We start from the raw sequence: 20,490 nt of genomic DNA on the forward strand, positions 1-20,490 counted from the left end.
TCCTCTTTATGCCGTGAGCACGTGACACCTCATGGTCAGGCCACGGCTGATGCTCTTTGTAGGCACAAAGGCTTTGGTTTAGCACAAATGCAATTGTAAATTCAAAAACAAGTTCATAAAAAACCAAAAAGCAGCCCATCCAGGTACCAGACTGTGTGATGGATATTTGCCAGGTGCTTAAGTGTTTGGCTAAATCAGGGCCATGGCCTATCGATTGCAGACGATTAATGACATCACCTTCTCAGAAATGATGACGGAGCCTGTATCTTGGCCAAGGTTATCCAACACATACAGCAACACAGACCGGCACAGGAGTTACCCAGTCTGTAGACAGTCCTAAAGACGTATGGACAGTCCTAAGAACAGCCCATGGATTTGCCACCACTCCCCCACCCTGACAGCACACCTTCTCATGCCCAGTGGGTCCAGCCTGGTGGGTCCATGGAGCTGGCAGCACTTTGTCCTGCCGGGCAAATCTGAGCAGGGGAAATTTGTGCTAATTGCAGACAGACTGTGCAGAGATTTTATAGCTGCGCCTAACCTTACAAGTCACTAAATGAGACTTAATTAATATAAATTAATTAGCTAGCATCAATCAAGTAAAATCAATTGGCAAACAGTATAATAACAGCTGTACAGTAAGGTCACATAGGAAAGTCTATTCAAGATCCAGACTACTGCTCTGGCATCAGTCCCACTGTCTATATTTAATACCACCACCGCCTTAATACGCAGGGCCAGATCCCTACATGGAGCCAGTCTGGAGGCTGCTGGTTTGGTGCCTGCCAAGCACCGGGCACGGCTCTGCCCCGACTCTTACGGAGGTACAGACAGAAGAAACAGCCCTCACGCAGAACAGGGTGCTTTTCTCTGCAGTTATGTTGCAAAGGGCTGACTCAACAAGAGGCAAAGCCACCGTGCTGTGTGATCCCCATCCTTGCACCCCCTCAGCCAACTCCAGGAATATATAGACCCAGAACATACAAATCTGATCTCATTTATCCCAAGCAGCATCATATACTCCTAACTGGGGTTTTGGCCCCTTCATCTTCCCATGGCATTGCCAAAAGGCACAAGCCTGTGCTTACAGCATCTTGGAAATGGAGTCAAAGTGGTTTAGAAGATTGGATCCCACCAGACTGGACTCAGTTCACTTCTCTTGTGTGAGCCTCCAAAACTCACGCACACAGCACAAACAAGGCAAAATATTAAGGCCATATCGTGCACTAAATGCTGCAGAAGAGGAATACCCACAGATTGTCGGTTCAACATCATGTTGGCAAGAGCTGTTCTTATTGACATCTGCTGTTGTCATCACTGCATAAGGAAACCAAAAGAAGATGTTCAAAACCAGTATCCAGGCCAGGTCTTGGGAAGCTGCACGCTGTTTCGGTATACCCATCCTGAAGCACTTGAGCCACATGCTGTTGCACATACTCAAAACACAGGAGATATCTCCTCTCCTTCCTCTTCTATCTCTTCCCCAAACCCACACAGCTTTCCGTCACCCACCCACACGTGAGCCTATTGCCAGGGTGAGGTTTCATTTGCAATATACAGGGGACAGCCATCTCCCACTGTTTCCTCAGGAGCGCTATGGAATCATAGAAATGTAGAATCATAGAATAGTTTGGGTCAGAAGGGACCTTAAAGACCATCTACTTCCAATCCCCTGACATGGGCAGGGACACGGCCCACTAGATCAGGCTGCCCCAGGAGTAAACTCCAGGAGATGCAGGCACCTGGGTAGACACAGAACTCTGCTACCCATACCCTTCTCAGAAGCAACCAGCTTCCCCATTCACATCCCAGTGGCTGAATTAAAGCCGGTTGGCACTCAGCAGTGAAGCCCCAGCACAGTGCTCTGTCGGCTGGCAGGGCAGCGCTGAAGTTAATGACGCGGGACAGCAGTCGGGTGTGACTTTGAAGAAAGGGGAGAATGTGCTTCTAGCTTTTCCATAACAGTTAATCATTAAGCCCTTTCATGGTCACAGAAGGCGCTGGCCTCCTTACAAGCTTCCCTTATCAGCCATAATTATTTCCTGATCGGCTGTCGCCTAACTACCTGGCAGACTTATGCACAACACCCTACAATCACCTGACTGCATTTATTGCCCTAGATTCCTGGCCAAATGGGCCTCTGATGTGTCAGCTGCAATATTTACAGCATTTCTCCCTGCCCATGCCCAAACATAAATGCTGTTCTGCCCCTTGCCTTCCCCTCACACCAGCCCTCTCTCCATGACGAAGCAAAGCAGAGCAGTCACCTAAATATCTCAGCACTTCTTTCTCCTCCCCTAAATGCAACAGCTCTTCTTGTGTAAAGCCTGGGGTTACTGCTGCCCTCTCCCTGATGGCACTGTAAGTTCTCAATCATTGAAATATTGCCCAGATATCTAAATTAATGCATTTCTATTTACATTTCTGTCCTTTTTTTTTTTTTCTGAAGAACACTAGCTCACCTCTCTAGAGGAGAGAGACGTAAATCCCAGTGATAGACCTAAACATGTCACCCACATGATGCTATTTGCCATGTCAGAGCCTGCTTTCTAGGGAAGAGAGTTCAGACTTACCAACTTAATTCTGTTATTGAATAAGAAAAGATAAGAATAACCCTGACCAGCAAGGTTGGTCTGAGCAGATGAAGTCAAATCCTGTAGCCCTATATGAGTGGAGCCAGTGGAAATTTCCAAGAGTGCAAAGAGGGCTTGTACTTAGGTAAATAAAAGCAACTTAAATAAAAGCAAGAACTGGAAATTCAGTCCTTATTGTAGCTCTGATTAACAGGTAGAAGTTCATCAGTTCTCCGTGAAGTAGAAGCAGCTCTACAGTCTATAGGTAGCACACACCTACGTACACACATGTGCTCTACAGCACCCATCGGAGACACCAACAAGGGCTTTATACCAAATCATACGCAGCAGGGGATGAAGGTCTCCAGACACAGAGGGGAAGAGTCGAGAAATGGGAACATGGTATTTCACAATCAAATTCATTTTCTCAGTGAGAAAAAAATATCTACAAAAAGGAATGAAAATGCATCAAAAGGGGATTTCATCTTCACTGCTTGATTTTTGGAAATAAAACCTGTTCTAGGGAAATTCAAAACCACAAAACAAGCAGGGGATGTACATAGAATAATCCCAGAGTACACGGCTGTTACTTAACAGCACCAGCGTGTGACACACGGCCAACTCCGCACGCAGGAGACTGCAAGTGTTTCAGAATGACCTTGCAATCTAAAACTCAGACCAATGTTTGCTTTTTCTTTCTAGCATAGCACCCATGCAAATTAGCTGGTAATTCAAAGAGTTCTCAAATACGATCAAGAAATTGGAACGCTCTGCTTGTCAGGTCACTTCCAAGGCAGATGTGCACCAAAGGGTATGGGTGCTGGTCTCTTCTCCCAAGTAACAAGTGACAGGACAAGATGAAATGGCCTCAAGTTGCACCAGGGAAGGTTTAGAGTGGATATCAAGAAAAAATAAGAAAAAATTCTTTACTGAAAGGGTCATCAAGCATTGGAACAGGCTGCCAAGGTCAGTGGTGGAGTCTCCATCCCTGGAATGGTTCAAAAAGTGCGTAGACCTGGCGCTTTGGAACATGGTTTAGTAGGCATGGTGGTGTTGGCCTGATGCTTGGACTGGATGATCTTAGAGGTCCTTTTAAACCCTAATGATTCTACGATTCTATGATAAAGAGACACTGGCCATGCTCCAAGAACACAAAAAATACACTGGCAAAGGATAAGATAAGAAGTGTCTACCTGCACATGTGCAGATCTCCACTTCGTGAGCATATCGTGCTTCCCTCTGCTCTCACAGTCATCTATCATTTTGCCTGGGGCTGCTGCAAATAGTGCTTTAAAAATGACAGCTCAAGGCTCAGGAATGGTCACGAAGGCACGCAGGAGCTCAGAAAGACTAGAGAAAAGGAAGGTAAAGCCTTTCTTTTTTAAAGCCACCATAAGAAGCGACCATCATGCACCTAAGTCTCCTAAGTCACCCAAGAAACCAAACAGTTTCTCTCTTGCACTTTCCTTAAGCACGTTTTACTGGTCAGAGCCAGAGAAAGGGTTCTGGGTTAAGGTGAGTGTTTGCTCAGAGCCAGTGTTCACGGTCTCACTACCTCGGCATAAGCTGAGAGCTGATGTTGGAAACCAAGCCATCTCCTGCCTAGAGCAATACTCAGACACGTAGCTCTTGGCAGCTGCCCATTTGATTTCGTGCAACCTTTTATTTCAGACCTTGTTCCTGTTGCTTTCTTTCAGCTTTTATTCAAGCATTAAAATTACATCCAGATTTTAAATTACAGTGAAATGGGCTGCAATAAGGAGCCTTGCAGCTTGGTGTCAGCTGTCTGTTAGCTCCCCCGTTACTGCTGCCTGTGTGCCCTGACCCTTAACTACAGAGGTCTCTTCCAGAGTGAGCCCAGAGCTCATTCCTCGCAGTGCCTTCAGCCTTTGGCCTCTCTGCCACGACAACCAACACCAGTAGCAATTATGGAAGTCACTCACTGTGTCATGATGTCTTGTCCATGGGGCACACAAGTCAAGCTACTCCTACAAGACCCACCAGGGTGGGGGAGTCACCACAGAGCAGAACCCAGCTCGCTTTTCCCTGCACAGCGTGTCTCACTCTTTCATTATACTGACACCGCAGCTTGACCTAACTGTTGAACTGTCTAATGTAACAGGCCTACTGTAATCAGCAGCCGTGAAAATTAATAGCACCATTCTTTCCATTTTTAATGCGGTTTGAAAGACTTCAGTCAAATCTGATGAGGGGCAAAGTAGCCAATGATGAAGTTATGCAGAAGGGAGGGAGTGCATTACCAGCACTGTAGTTGTGTCTTGTGTTAGAGCTCCTAAAAGTCTGCTACCAGAGAAGCTTGAATGACTTTTTAGAGGGTATCTTGGCACTACCAGGCCACATGGGGCAAGACACAACTGTGTATTTTGAGCAGCAATATTCTTTTATTCAATTCACCTACCTGATTAATTGACCCAGCTGGTATTGAACCTTCTCCCATGGGTCCAAAAACGATGCCACATCTCTGCTTTCCCATGGACTGTTGTGATGTTCCCTCGAAGACAGATTTAGGACCCTGGCCTTTAGCAAATACTTTTATCATCTTGTTTAGACCTTACTGAGCTGCCACTGGGATGCGTTCCCAGTGCTGCAGTTTCTGGTTCACTGCAGGCGTAGGTGGAAGTTTGCTGGTTTTTGCCAGCTCGGAGCCAGTGCCCACGAGCCCCAGGGCGTGCAGGGCCCTTCACCACCATCAAGCTTCATCTTGTCCATCTGCTGCACAGCCTTGTTTAACCACAGGGAGGGAGGCAGGGAATTGTTTCCTGCCTTCTGAGAAACGTTTCACTGAACTGGAAAAAGGTTAGTAGGACTGAAGGAGTTTTTTGGTTCCCAGGCAAGTTTTCTTTCTTAAAATCCAAGTGAATCACATATTCCACTGCCCCAAGAAATCCCCCTGGGGGCTAGAGATGGGTGAAAAGTTGGGTTTTGGTTAGCAGAACCTGTGCCTTTTGCTCAGGTTCCTATCCTTCTCAGACACACCAAAAACCCTGAAATGTCATGAACAGAAATAGCTGCTTTTGGGATGCACAATCCTATCAAAAAGCCCCAAATTCCAATGGAAAAAAAAAAAAATAAAGCCTTATGAGTTGTTTTATATCCTGAACTGAGCCAAGAGACAGGGCTGGTGGCTGAATCACATTACAGCGCACCACACTGACCAGTGCAAATCACTGCCTCTGCTCACACACAGATGCTTCCAGGCGTTCCTCCTTCTGCTCTACCAAAGCTGCAGCTCCCAAGCCCGCAGCATCCCACGCTATGCTGCCAGGGCCACTTGCCCTCAGGAGGGCATCCTCACCACCAGCACAGACAGATGCCACCAGTCACATCCATTCCCCGTGGCACAGCCAATCTGTCAGCCCCAGTGACAGCTCTGCGTCGTGATGGCTCTCGAAGCCGGCGGCTCCGCCAGCACCCGGAGCAGAGCCAGCCGTGCTGACTGCACACAGAGGTCTGGGCCTGCCTTTGCACCTCTAAAGTCACAGCGGTTGCTCTCTTACGAGTAAATAGGTTTCACTCCACTTTTAGGTCTGTTTTTTCCATTTCCCCATGCCTGGCTCTTTCCCATCACAGAAAAACAACCCGCTCTTACTGCTGGCCATGTATAAGGGTTTATGCGCAAAGCCCCTGGTCTCCAGCTCCCTGGAAGGCAAAAAACGGGTAACAAACTGCATTAATATGATTTATCTTTTGCACTGGGGCTCCACCCTCTCTTTCAAGACCATGCGTTCAGATAATGAGAAACAGGGCATCCCCACCCCCCTCACACACAATCCCCTTTTTATTTCCTACTCAATGAGGAATTAAGACATGAGACTTTCTCAACCGCTTCCCACAAGAGCCATCTCTGGCTTTGACTTTGATAATCCAGCTTGATTGATCTTTGTCCGGCAGTGGCATTGGCGTCAGTAGCCGGTGATGGATGGGCTTTACAGCTCAAACAGCCTTTGGGAAAGTTGGTTGAAGATAAGTGCCTAAAGCTCTCAATTTATGCTTCCTCAAGTTCCTAAGCCACAGGACGTTCACAGACACCTTTTTTCCTTTACTGTTCGCTTTGAAACAGGAGCAAAATAAAGAAGGTGAGACTTTCAAGTAGCTGCATTGCATCCATCACTAGAGAAAAGTGAATTATATGACTGGGAAGTGACAATGACTGAGAAGTGGCCCAAATTTTCTACCACCCCAAATTCCTGATGACGTGAACACATACGCTGCTCTTCTAGTTTCTCTCATTTATCTGAATTTTTATTCTACATCTCCTGGGCCAGGTATGACAGCAGTGAATGCTATTGCCTACAGGTAGAAAACGAAGGTAGAACACATAAGAAGATCAATAGCTGAGCTGCCACAAAAGACGAAATAACATCAGTGTAGTCTGTGCACCCTGGAAAGGTGCAAGCTACTGGCTTTAGGCGGTTGCCAGAGACACCACAGTTGTCAGGTCCCAATTTCAGCTAAACTCACAGGCTGCTAAATTTCTCTCAAGTTATCTCCATCATCAGAGGATTTGCGATCACACGGGTAATACAACAATGGTGAAACTTTAAATGCAGTCTGACTGACAGTCCCCATTAAGACACTCATCAAAAGCTACTAAAAATCTACTGATTTATGGCTGCCAGCAGGGAAGTTTTGTTACAGGCAGTTATTTTTTTCTTCTTCGGCTTTCAGAGGTTATTGTAGAGGTTTGTCCATTTAAGCATGTCAGGCTTAATGAATACTTAAACAATTGTCTGGTTTTTAGCTCTCAGGACTGCGAGTGATGACTGAGGTTGAAGATAAGTTAGAAAAGGGTCCAACAGCAAGAAGCGAGCACTGAGGCTCCTACTGATAAGTGCAATCGCTTAGCTCAGAGCTTAAATTTGTGACCATGTTACCACAGAATAATGCAGTAAATGCACCTCAGCTGACCTCAGCAATAGCATACGTGCTCTTAACCCACAGCAAATTCAGAGCGGTCCAAGTGACACAGACATAAAGTGCACAGACAGTAGTAAACACAGACCAGAGGTGAGGTGAACATGGCCCCAAACACCCTTCAAAGTTGAAAACAGGAAGAAAAATTGTTCATTTGGTTCTTCAACACTGATAGAGACCTACAACCATTCCCAGAGCAGGGACTGAGAGGGTAGTTTGTGGTGTTCCTGTTTGACATAAATGTAATTTGTACTTATGTCTTGGACATAAATCTGTGCTGACCCTCTGGAGCCCAACAAGGAGATCCCGAGCACACGACAAAAGTAAGCTATGTCTCAGCACCTGAGAAATGTTGGGACTGACACGCAGTTGTCTTTTATCAAGGAATGTGCCATCCAACCTGCTTTCTCATTATAAAAGCACCAGGACTATGTTTTTAGGAAGGAGTCAGTTTCGACTTTCTTTGTACTTGAGGACTTTCCCAACCATCACACAACCACAGAATAAACAGATGTACCAGGGTGAATTCGGGTAAAGAGTGACTCAGGATTTCTAAGGCAGCATCGAGTGCAAACAAGACCTTTGAGATGAATTACTGACTGCTTCAAATCAAAACAGCGCTGACAGATGCACTCTGTGTCACAGGGCAGTCATGGTTTTCTCCTCAGTGGTGATTCTTCCCACAGATCCGATCTATGAAAGTGCCACCCTTCCACCACAGAAGTGATCTGCAGCCATTTCCTCCCAATACATAAGGGAGACAATCCATACGTGTGGTCACACCATGTGACCCATTGTCTTTGGGAATTGTCTGATTTCAATTGGAATTGGAACAAGAAGAGAAGCCCCCAAGATACCAAGTTACTACGGATTTTAAGAAAACTGGGGGTCAACCAGAGGAGGAAGTCTCTGTTGGTGCCCTTACTAGAGGAAGAGCTGATGAGCAGCTCTCCCTTGACACCACAGAACACCCAGAAGGACACGGTGGAAAGCAGAGCTGACTCCTACCACTGCTTGTGAGACTGCTGGTTTCTTCCCCTGGTGCTCTGTGACGTGCTCTGGCAATCTTCAAGCAGTTGGACTCCTGCTCATGGGACCCTTTCTGATCTTAACAATTTACATCAGGCCTGCTGGGCTTGGATGTTAAAGATGAACTCTTCCTTTATCCACAGCTTAGGGGTGGTTGTGGATTCACAGTTCAGACTCTGTGGTTTTCTGCTCGGAAAAGGCAGTGGTTTCCAAAAACCTCTGCTCGCTTTTTGAGCACAAACTACTGGCTTTCAAAGGGGACTTTTCCTCCTCATTGCTTGCAGTGCCTGAAACCCTCTCAAGTCAGTTTGTTCCTGTAAATGCTTCAAGAATCCTCCAGCTTCCTCAAGTGCTTTGAGCTCTCATCTTCAAGATCCCTTTGGAGGCAGGTCCGGAGGATGCCCAGCTAACACCACACTTCCATGCCACAGTGGGGGGACGTGATTCAAAGCCTGGCTGTGTAGGAAGCCGAATCCTGATTTCAACAGGGCTGCAGCACAACTCATGTCTCTACTATCTGTGAGAGAAATTCTTAAACCTTTGCTCACAGTGAGTAGCAGCTGGCGCTCTTAATCATCACAGAGAAGAAAGGGGAGGGATGGAAAAATGTCTGCCTCCCAGCTCTCTTACTGAGGCTTTAGCATGAGATTTCCTCAGTGGGGGCTGATTCTCCTCCAATTTTCTCCATTGTTCCTTTGAAGCACCCTGCTCTTAGATCCTGTTGAAAACAAGGGACTGGTAGTCCAGCAAGTTAATTACGTCTTCCCCAAGCAACTACGGAAACTACACACAAGCCAAGTAAGAATCCTTCCCATATCTATTATGAAATGACCCTCTGAGACTGGAAATACTGAAACAGTCTAACAGCAGGATTGAGCACAAGCACAATGTCAAAGCCTCTAAAACAGAAGTTCCCCACATTTTACAGTCCTCCCTTGTTGTTCAAAGGCTCCTCCTCCATCAAAGCTCAAACCCTCAGAGGACCAACAGATCATGTGAGAGGCATCAGAAGATCATTAATCTGAAAGAAATGGGTGGAAAGTGTGTTAAGCGCTCCCGATCTTTGAACCGGGTTCTTTAGAAGATCATTGCAAAATAAAAGACAACTACACATTCATTTTTCTCTTTAGAAAGAACATATTGCACAAAGCCACAAAAGTTACATGACCTTCATGTGAAGGAGAACAGAAGGACCAATTTTCAGTCATTGTAAATTGACTTGGAAAGGCAACAAAGCGATGCCAGTTTTCACCAGCTGAAGATACGACCAAATGTCTGTGGAGCACTGAAGACAAAACTGTAAGCCCTATTCATTGCAAACGCTTCTGGGCATGTTAATCAGTGAGAAATTTCTTCCCAGAGATTATTACGGTGCAAATAGAAGTCAATGAATTTGGCCTATTATGAAGATTATGCCTTTCTCTAAAGCATGCACTGGAGTTGGGATCTGTTAACATCATCTGGCTGCAGGAAAGCCCACAATCCCAGAGTTGTTTCTGCCTGGTAGCTTGTATTTACCTGCAATATCAGCTTTACCGTGTCCTCTCCAAATCCCTGTCCAGAAGACACCAGAATAAGCATTTTCCCCATTGACACTGACTGGTCTGGCAGCACTGAGCAATGCAACATGGATTTACGCCTTGTCAAATCGACACCTCTGAACTGAAGGTTGCTGTTAATGTGCCCTTAAAGGATAACACCGGCCATCAGGCTAGAGGCCACAGCATAGTTGGTGTTCTATTTAGTTTCATTTCCTTCTAAAAGTGAAAGAGGATGCTCTGCATTTTCTACACCAACATAGAGACCTGAAAGGGGAACTTTCTTTTTTTTTTGTAGTAAAGTCATTCTGCTCCTGTTGTGTAGCAGACGGCAAAAGAATGAACGGTGCACATCCATATCACTGGAATCTCTAGAACAGCCCAGAACTTGGTGGCATCACCACTGAGGTCATATCCAACATATTCTCCTCTAAGATCCCTACAAGACTTTAGATTGGAGACACTAATGCAGTCAGCCCTTTCCCCCTCCTGCCCCCCCTTCCCTTCTATGTATGTCTTAATAAACTCAACGAATAATGGATGCGTTGCTTAACTGAGACTACGAACCACCTTGTGAAGAATTCACAAAAAGTCTCAGTCTCACATTGCAAAACGGAATGTGACATCCAAGAGAGGTATCATTAGCAGTGTGGCCCCGTCACGCCTGTGCTCCTGGTTTCTCCAAGTCAACAACTCCTCTTTGAGCATGAGCAAAAATGACAGGATCAGACCTAGGGCAGTAATGTCTTTCTTCCTCATTAGGTCACTGAAAACTCTCCGCGTTCCCAGAAGTCTCACTATTTACAAAATTGCTCCAAGCAAATGCTTAGGAAGGGCGGGAGCACCGCGCACGTGTTAAACAACCATTGTCCTGCACGGCTATAAAGCAGCTCCGCTGAAGACCAGGCTCAAAGCAAACACGGCAATAAGTAGCAGAGACAGGCTGTGTCCCAGCTGTGTTTTCTCAGAGCATCTGCACAGAAGGCCGATAAGGAGGCAGAGATAACAAATCACATCTACCAGCCAATACTTTAAAAGTGGTGTTTTCCCACATAGTCATCACTGAACAGTGCCAGAGAAATGGGGTCTTCAAATGAAACAGTTCCCAAACAGAATCTGTCCAAGGCAGTAGAATATGTTTACTTCAAGCCATTTTTTAAATTAATAACATTCAGTAACCAAATAGAGCCAGCGATTAATCATCAGACAGATGATCTGCCTCCCTGTTAAGATAAGATGATTATTAAGGAATAAACTAAAAAGCCACTTCATTTGGATAGGGCTCTTCTCCCCATCTACTTCCAGATTAATATTGAAGTACAACTTTTTCCAGATCAGAAAGCAGTGTACCCTTCTTTCTCCTAGAAAAGAGAATGGAGCATAACTGTACTCTAATTTTCCTGTTTCAAGTCCAAGGCTATATACTCAACTCCTTCCCTGTTTCTGAACTCAGCCCTGCCAGCACAACTCTTGTTGGGCAACATGGTTTTTTTGAGTCTCGCAGCAGGACAACTGTCTATTCAGTGTGAGTGAAGGTGACATGATGAGTCCTGTGCTCTTCTTCCAAAGTTTCTGATAATCTCCAAGAGGTGTCTGTTGTTGACAAACGGATTGTGACTCGCTGAGACATTCCAAATTACATTCCTGCGATTCCCATTTTTACTTCGCTCATTCAAATCCAGCCCGTTGCGGCTTGTCCAGCTCCTGTTTGGCAAATGCTCATTAGCTGGCCTTGTATGGCAGATGTTTGAACAACAGCTCAAAATGAGATGTAGCCAGGACAGTGTTAGAACAGACCAGTTTCACAGACAACGAAAAGCAAAATGAAGAAGTCCAGCTGAAGAAAGGATTTGAAATATCACTGTCTCCTCAACACCAGTAACACAACCTCAAAGAAACGAAAAGCAAGAGCTTGAGCCCAATGAGGGTGATCACAAAGTGAAGCCCAAGCTGAGTAGCAGCCAGTCTGAAACTTCCCACACATCATTGATTTGTGTATTATTTTAACCAAGCAACTGCATTTTGAAGGAAACTTTGTGGAGGAGAAACAGCCTAGATATCAGCACGCTCAGCTTGATTTGATTTTCCTAGGACCCTGAGTTAAATTCTTAGGTAAAGACAATATCTGGGTATCTGCTGGGTTTTCATAGTCCTGAATATTCCCAGAAGAACACTGCCTAAATGTCAGAAGGTCTTGGTATTCCAGCATTTTCTACAGCAATATTTATCTTCCTGGCTACCCAATCTAAATGGCAGTCAGGAGGCAGGTTCTCTAACATCCATTTATAATTTCTGCGGAATAAACACACCAGAAGCTGCTACACACGTGACAGGTAGAGAGAGAACACTCTCAGTTATACTTTACATTACAGTAAATGTTATGTTTACATAACATATACTTTATGTTACAGATTACACTACTGTACGCCTGGTACAGCCTCGCCAAGGACCTTTCAGCATCCAACTCTGTTCTCTATTGCTCACAAGTTGGCTAAATTTTAGCTCCTTGTGTTGCAATTTTCCAAAACAGGAGATTACCTCAAGCTGGATTTTTAAGCTATTTCTAAGATTATATCTAAGTGAATAGATGTTTTTCATAGCTTAACACCTCCTCTCTCGTGCCACCCAGACTAGACAACCATTTCAGTAAGAAATCCTCATAAACATACAATCTGGAACAAGAGCTGTGATTTTAGGAGCATTCTGAGGTTGCCTGATGCGCAGCTGTAACAGGTTGCCATTTTCCCTGTTTTCTTTATTCCTCTTGCTGCACATTTTAAGTTTTCCCTTCTCTAAATGAGAGAGAAGAGAGGAAACATAATGCTTTCCAATGATGAGCTGACAGAACCTAAGAGGTTCTAACCTAAGAGGTTCTGAAGAACCTAAACACACTCTATTTATTGGCATCATCATCCTCCTCACAAAGCTGTAATGGAGAGGAATTATAGAACAGTTTGGGTTGGAAGGGATCTTTAAAGATCATCTCGTCCAAGCCTCCTACCATGGGCAAGGACATATCTTTCTCTACATCAGGTTCCTTGAAGTCCTAGATGAAACAATAAATCTAATAAATCAATTGATGAACCAAACTTTTTCTACATGGTTGAACACTGCTCTGCAGATGCACCTCAAGTCTTACCTGGCTTATTAGCCAGTCTCCGTCCTCTCCCCAGCAGTGCCAGCCGAGCACTGGTTTACCTTTAATAAATAAAAGGAAAAAAAAAAAGAAACACAGACCCCCATAGATTTCTAGGAGCTGTTAATATTCATTTTAAGCTGTGACCCAAGAGCTGAACCTAGATATCCAGAGGATATTCACCTTTTAAGCCACAGTTTCCAGTTCCCTGCTTAAGGCTCATTCCTTAGCGCAAATACAATTTGACGGTATCTGGTGCATAAATCAACGATGTGGCTAAAGTCTCAAGGTAACTCTTCTCAGAATTAATGTTGCCATTTAAAATGTGGCAATCCAGCTTGTAAAGGGAAGGAAAGAAATGTCACTTGCAACCCAAGTGATACTGTTAACAAGCTGGGCTCCTGCTTCAGGATTTTGTCTGATAAAGCCACTTATCTGACTGTATGAAAGGTCAGAAGTAGTTGTTGGACCAGTGGAAAGTCCACACGAGGCTTTTTTTTTGCCATCCTGCAACTTTTGTTTAAACTTGTAGTTGAATCATTATTTCAGTTCCTGGAGCTGAGTCATTTCATCTGCCTCGCATATGGAATGGCACAAAGCAGCTCAGTGCTCCGGAGCAGGCACGGAACAAGCCAGCAGCCTTGATTTTACAGCAGCGTGTATTTCCCTGCATGGGAAAAACTCAGTGAGCTGCTCCACTCGTTTCCTGGTGTTTAAACAAGGATGCACCACTCTGAGTGAGAGAACTGCATTCCTCATCCAACCTCATCCCAGGGCAAAATCCAGGCCTTGACCTCATTCCCGCTGCACAGACAGCACCTCGGCGGAGCAACCTTGCATAGGACATGTTCCTACAAGGAAAAGGGATTAGACGGGACTAAACTTCCTAAGATGTGGGAACTCAGTACCAGTATTTTGTGCTAAAATTATCTGCCTCTGGCACGTCTGTGTCGGTGAATGTCCTTTTATACAGCTTAATTCATTATAAGATGTATCAAGTGTGAAAGGCTGTTTCTACTGCTGCCTTTGCATGGTAAGTGTGTACAGTTTGCTAAAATATTATAAGACCTTGTAAATCACAAGCAACATTAAAATAATTTTTCCCACTCACGCTCCCTCCCTCTTTATTTCATCTATGTAAAACCTTTTGCTAAAGATTCAAATTCTCCCACTGAAACCAAGCGTCACTTGTCTGGAAATAGACCTTCTCTGCCTCAAAAAGCACCCAGAGCAGATGGCCAGGGGCAAGATGCTCTGGTGTCACAACCTCAGGCTCTCTTTCTGACTACACATCAGAGGAACGGTTGAAGAGAAGTGTTAACTATTACAGGTTTCTTTAGAAAAGGCTGAAGTGGAAAAGAGAACAATTCACGTCAGTATGGGGGATGCCAAGGGGGATCTGAGTTTAAAATCTAATTCTCAGCTTCAGTGACAGGCCAGTAGTCCCAGAAAATGCTGTTCAGGAGAGCTGACTGGAAAGAAGTGATCTAAACTAACAGTAAACCCTGCAAGTCTTCTCTAAAGAATGGGTAAAAAAGGTCCTTTTAAAGGTTCAAGAGCTGCAGTCCTCATTTCAGAGGAGACAGAGCTGCTGGCATCAAGCTTTATTTTTACAGCGCGTGAATCATTTCTCACTCAAAGGGAGCTGGGATCATTCTGCTGTTGGTATCTCTGTCACCAGCAATGCTAAAAATACAAAAAGCTCCAAAGTTAGCCATGGTGTGTTGTCAGCTCTGGACCTTTTTACATGATTGCCGTGTCTCAATTCTGCTGACAGAGAGCAGGAGCAGACGCTGACACCTTTCCGAGCAGCCCGTTTCAGAGAGCAGGACCCGGCCCACCCTCTGCACACACACGCTCAAAAAAAGCTCTTGCTTCTCCATTTATCCCCAATAGTAAATATTTGATTTTTTTTTCCCCCTCCTGTTCTGACGAAGAACAGCAGACTATAATTATAGCTAATACGGCAAAGGTTGGCGTGCTGTCACTCACTTTTGCTCTTGGCTGTGCTTGAGAACTGAAGGACCATACACCCACCTTTGCTGCACTGAACTAGTTGCTTAGTTCACACCCAGCTCAAGAAGTCACGCCGTTGTGACTCTTTTCCCTTTGAAAAGGACAGCGCGTGAACCAGAAAGCAGCAGAAGATCCTTTTCCCAAACCCCTTTCTTTGCCTTTTTATATTTCAATTTGCAGTACGGCTTGAGAACATACATTATCTAAGTTTGCCTACCAAATCGGAGCTAGAGAGCAAGACAGCAACAAGCCCTTCATTTTAATTGATTATTTACATATAGTTTAACATCCACCCACTCCAGAAGAGACATTATCTTGCAACATAGCAAGACAGCTGTGCTAATTATGGTTTCAGTTGCCATGAAACAGTCTTCAAATGTGGTCCCTCCCCTCTTGTTATAAATAAGGTCTTGGGGTGTGGTTTGCTCAACAAGGAGCAATATCTCCAGCTTGGCTAACAGTCCATGTTTTCACTACAGTGGGATTGTGCAACTGCATGCCCCGAGCTGTTGTGGAAGCCAGAATTGGGTTTTGCACCAACTTAGGCAAACTCAAAAAGAAAAAGTCCATTGGATGTAGCCTCTGGTTCCAGAAACCAATAGATAACTGACAGAAGAGAGAAGTGTTTTGGGGTGAGGAACTGCTCTGAACCAGCCTCCTCCTGGAGCTGGTTGTACAGCTAGGATCTAGGACATGGGCTTTGGTCTGGCCTACTTTGGCCACTGTAACAAGGCAGCTATAAGCTGGGCTTCCTACCAGGTTTGATAAACAGCAGACTGATGGGGTGGCCTGTTTGTTCTCATCCTCACTTCCATGATAAGTGCTTTCTCTAGGGGAAATGAAAAAAACAAAAGACACTTTGTAGTGCTGTTGGATCTGTTTTGAAACGACTGTAGTTGGGTTGAACACAGAGGTTCAGAACTCACATTTTGTCTGGTTTATACAAGTTAATATTTCATTCAGTGTCACAGGAATCTCATGTCATTTCCCTTGGCAGATTAGCTCTTCTGTATCTTATATCTAACTAGGTAATAAAGTTGATATTCAACAGTATAAGGGTACTTTCTGTATATTAACAGGAGTTTTGGTACCCAGTGAATTTCAGCTTGGCACAATTTATATGAAGAATTTAGCTGGCATCATGGAAATGAAGCCAGAGCAGAACACGTGTCTCTCAGAAGACAAGGCACATGACACTGCCTGTATTTTCACTTGCCCAACAAAGCAATGGAAGGACAGAGAAGAATTGGCCTCAAATCCACTCATATTGGTATACCATCCTCCTTCCAACTGGAAAAAGGTGTTTCTCTTTACCATGCACCAAGCCTGGCCTCCAGTAGGACAACCCAAGTCCTGTCTTGGAAGCCACACTGACACCCACTAAGCCTGGCTTCCAGAGAAGAAACTGCTGTCCCAGCAACAACCATTTAAATGAGCAAAACTATTTAGTTCGACTCCAAACTAACATTTTTGGTTTGTTCTTTTCACAGATCAGATCTGGAGAGCTAACGCTCAAGCTGACCCAAAACAGTGTCACCACTAGCAACCAAGAGTTTTAAAACGAACTATTCCTACAGCACTATTCCTGCCAGCAAGCCAGGATACGCTTGTTGTGGGAAAGTTAAGAGAAAATGCTGCTTGGACTACAGGGATTTCTGGCCAAGACACAGAATTTTCTTGTACCTCTGCTGTCATTTGTGCTGATGCAACAGGTTTTGTTGCAGAACTTTGTTCGGTGGAGATAAACCACGTGCTCTGTATGCCCAGTGTTCAGACTCCTAAGTGTATTGCCCTTCTTTTTGTCCTTTGTCTTTGTAAAGGTTTATGTCGAACCTTTTGCTGGATCACTCCAACCCTGAATTAGGTCCTGCAATAACTGTGCAATCCCTGCATGGCAGGTGAGACACAACAGAGATCGCTGCAAAGGGCCTTCTACGTATTTCACCTGATGCCCTGTACACCCCCAGCAGCATTTATTCCCAGTGTAACTATACCAGCCCCAAGGGAGTTTCATCTTGGAGGAATTTTTCCAACAAGTCTTACCTCAGTGAAGAGGAAAGAAAAACTATCCTTCCCTGCCACCCCCCAAGAAAAAACAAACCAAAACATGTGGCCAAAGGCCAACACAGGGCTCTCCCAACCTTCAAGGTAAAGATTAAAATACTTCAAAAGCAAATAACTATTTGGTTTCTGTATTTCTCCATCACCTTCCAGACAGATAATGAAGCAAAAAAATTGAACGGTTGCAAATACAAAGGCTACAGGCTTCTTACATCTGTCCTTCAGAGTAATTTGCTTCCTCTTCCCCACACACTGCTTTGAAAGATAAAATCCCATCTTCAAAGTTCCCTCTTTAAACCATCACCAACTGCCTCACTGTTTTTGTTTTGGTTTTCTAGACAAATTCTCAGGTTTCAGTCCACTGCCTTTAGGTGCAGGTGAGTCAGCCCTCAGACACAAAACACCTTCGAAGGGTGGGAGGCACTTGGGAGTTTGCTAAACAGGGTTCAAGCAGCAAGGATGAAGAACTGGACTCTGGTTCGTAACAAAGCTACTAGACAGCTGCTCAGGGAACAAGAGCAATGCCCTGGCACTGTGGAGGTCTCTGATCCAAGCTGGTGAGGTGTCCTAAAGGAAAGTGGAAACTCCCACTGCTTCTTCTCCCCTTGCCTGGAGACTGTGCATGAGCATAGGCCATGAGGGCAGTGAGGACAAGGATGCTGTAATTCATAGAATGGTTTGGGTTGGGACCTTAAAAATCACCCAGTTCCAACTCCTCTGCCAGGGGCAGGGACACAAGCGTAATTACCTGAGACCTTGATCCTGAGACCAGGACTCATGAACTCCACAAAGAAAATACAGCTGGGATCATTAATAACTGAACAGCCAGAGCTCTGCTGCACATTTTCAGCAGAGGCTGAATGCGATGAACTCACATCTCAAACACCTGGCTGCGGTCTATTTTGGTTGCGAGAAAAGGGTTGCTGTTTTCCAAACCCCACTTTCTTGGTTAGCGTGGGCTTTTCCTGCTCCAGGGGTAGCCCCTGCTAAGCCGTGAGCCCCCAAAACGATGAGCCTGAAGTGCACAGGAGGAGCTGATATTTGCGTGCTGCTATTGCCATATGATTTAGTCACTTGTGTATTTAATAGCAGGCGGCTCTGCATGTATATTCAGGACAGATACAGTCCAAAGTTAACAGCAGCTTTTCCTAAAACAGGCTTTCAAGAAAGACTTTACTATCAGGTCCTGAATTCATTCAAATCAGCACAGCCCATTGACACCAGCAGAGGTTCAGTTCATACCAGTCAGGGGCAGGACCAATTGCCATTAAACTTGCAACACTCCGGGACTGCGTTTGAACCAGGCTGATTGTGCCCAAACTGCTAAGTGCTTCTAGAAGGCTGATGGACTGATGTTATTGATTGGGACGATGTGGCTGCCAACAGGAGGCTGCACAGAGCATTTCAAAGCCCAGTTTTGTGGCAATGCTAAGCTGCATTGTCCTGTAAAAGCCTCAGAACAAAAAGGTTGTGATCAGAGCTCTGTTAAAGTTGGAATCAGTCTCCCTCCTAAAAACGCCACCACGAAGCTTCTTAGGTAGGTCTCACTGCTCTTGCCTTTGCTTCCTATCACTTCAGACTGGCTTTTCTCACCCAGATTTTGTTGAATTGCTTGTATGTATCCCTCTCACAGGCCACCGGCATGCCAGCCCCTTTAGCCCTCTCCATCCTCATTGTCTTCTCATGGTAAGGACACACCTCCAGCATAGACCACAAACAGCCAAGCCCAGTGGGTACCAGCCTGGCCCCTCAGGATCGCTGGTATCTGGGGACTGCCAGCATAGACTATAGGGGATGTTCATCACATCTCTGAATTATCTCCTTGCAGGTTCATTATCAAAATGGGAAAAAGCTTATTTAACGCTTTCCTGAATTTTCCTAGAGGGCTGATTCTTTGCTGTTGTCCTTAAAGAGCAGAATTACGATTGGGATTTTCTTGCGGTGGACACTACGAGGTATATAAACTGTTACACAACTGGAACAGCAGCCAATGAAGGCAATGAACTTCCAGTCGGGTTATAACAACGCAGGTCCCACAGCTGAGCCTGCCTCCACCAGGCCAAGGACATCACCCTCAACAGAAACAAGGTGTGTGCGCCAGCACTCGCTCCTCCTCTGGACCCGTGTTCGAACATTCGAGATTTCATTATAAGGCCTGGGAATGGAGATCACGTCACTAAGTAAGAAAGAAAAAAAGAAAAAAATCCATATAACCAGATTTTTGATAGCCAGAGGCTTTCAGCACTGTAGGTCTCAACTAACAGCTGTCCAGACATAGCAGAGAGACAGCAGTTTGTTGTGCTTTCTGAATGAGCTGAGCATGCAACACTCTCAAAGATTTGACTTAAAGCTATTCATAGACTAGAGGGTGGCAGACACAGACTGTGGGGCAAACACAAACGCCTGCCCTGCTCAAACCCACCTCAGAAGCCATTCAGAAGGACTTTAGAAGATTAGCGCTACAGGCAGAGGTGGATTTTAGACACCCTTCTTTGATTCCACAGAGACATACAGCACCAGTTCCTATCACTGTCAGCAGAAGGTAATGTCAGACTTCTGCATGCAGCCCTGTGACCTTCTCTTTGAAGATTTATCAGCTTTACACCATAACACTGATATCAGGCAGCTTTTTAAAAGAGCCTCCAAGCACACAGGCATGAGCCTGCTCACAGTTACCCTGATTAAGCCAAGAACAGAATCCATTCCTTATTGCTAATAGGGGAAATGGAAAAAAAATTAAGCTGCTCTAAGTAAACCAAAGTAAAGGCCAACTTCTGCCCTCATCTTTACGTGTGTTGGAAGGGGTCATTAAGAGAAGACAAGATAATTGAGTCTGGGGAATGATGCCAGGGATGGGTCTGTATACCTGCCTCTGCACCTTGCACTCCCTCAGCAGCACCAGCAAGGCAAATTCTGCTTATTTCTTGTGTAAGCAGAATTCTGGACCAGACTGCAGTCAGAGACAGTCTAGATACATGTGTCCCTGTGGTACAGGACCTAGACTAGACCCCCATCAGTAAGCTAGCTGCAGTGGCACAGGATCAGTGTTGAAAAAAAGCCATCTGAAAGCAGTTGTCTTAGGTGAGTTTCTCAAGAAGAGGGTAAACTTCTGCGCCAGGTGCTCTGCTGACACATGTAGGCAGAGCTCCGTGGATATCAGTGCCTCTGCTAGTAGCGGGCAGCTAAGGTTTTGGCTCTGAAT

General features: G+C 45.2%; 1 long non-coding RNA gene across 21 annotated transcripts in view; it reads right to left on the bottom strand.

The window, feature by feature from the left end:
* Window positions 1-20,490, bottom strand: part of LOC128853251 (uncharacterized) — a 262,276-nt gene that overhangs the window by 161,036 nt on the left and 80,750 nt on the right. The gene's annotated exons all lie outside the window — the stretch shown is intronic.

This window comes from Cuculus canorus, chromosome 11 (genome assembly GCF_017976375.1).
Source record: "Cuculus canorus isolate bCucCan1 chromosome 11, bCucCan1.pri, whole genome shotgun sequence".
In the NCBI taxonomy this organism is placed as follows: Eukaryota; Metazoa; Chordata; class Aves; order Cuculiformes; family Cuculidae; genus Cuculus; species Cuculus canorus.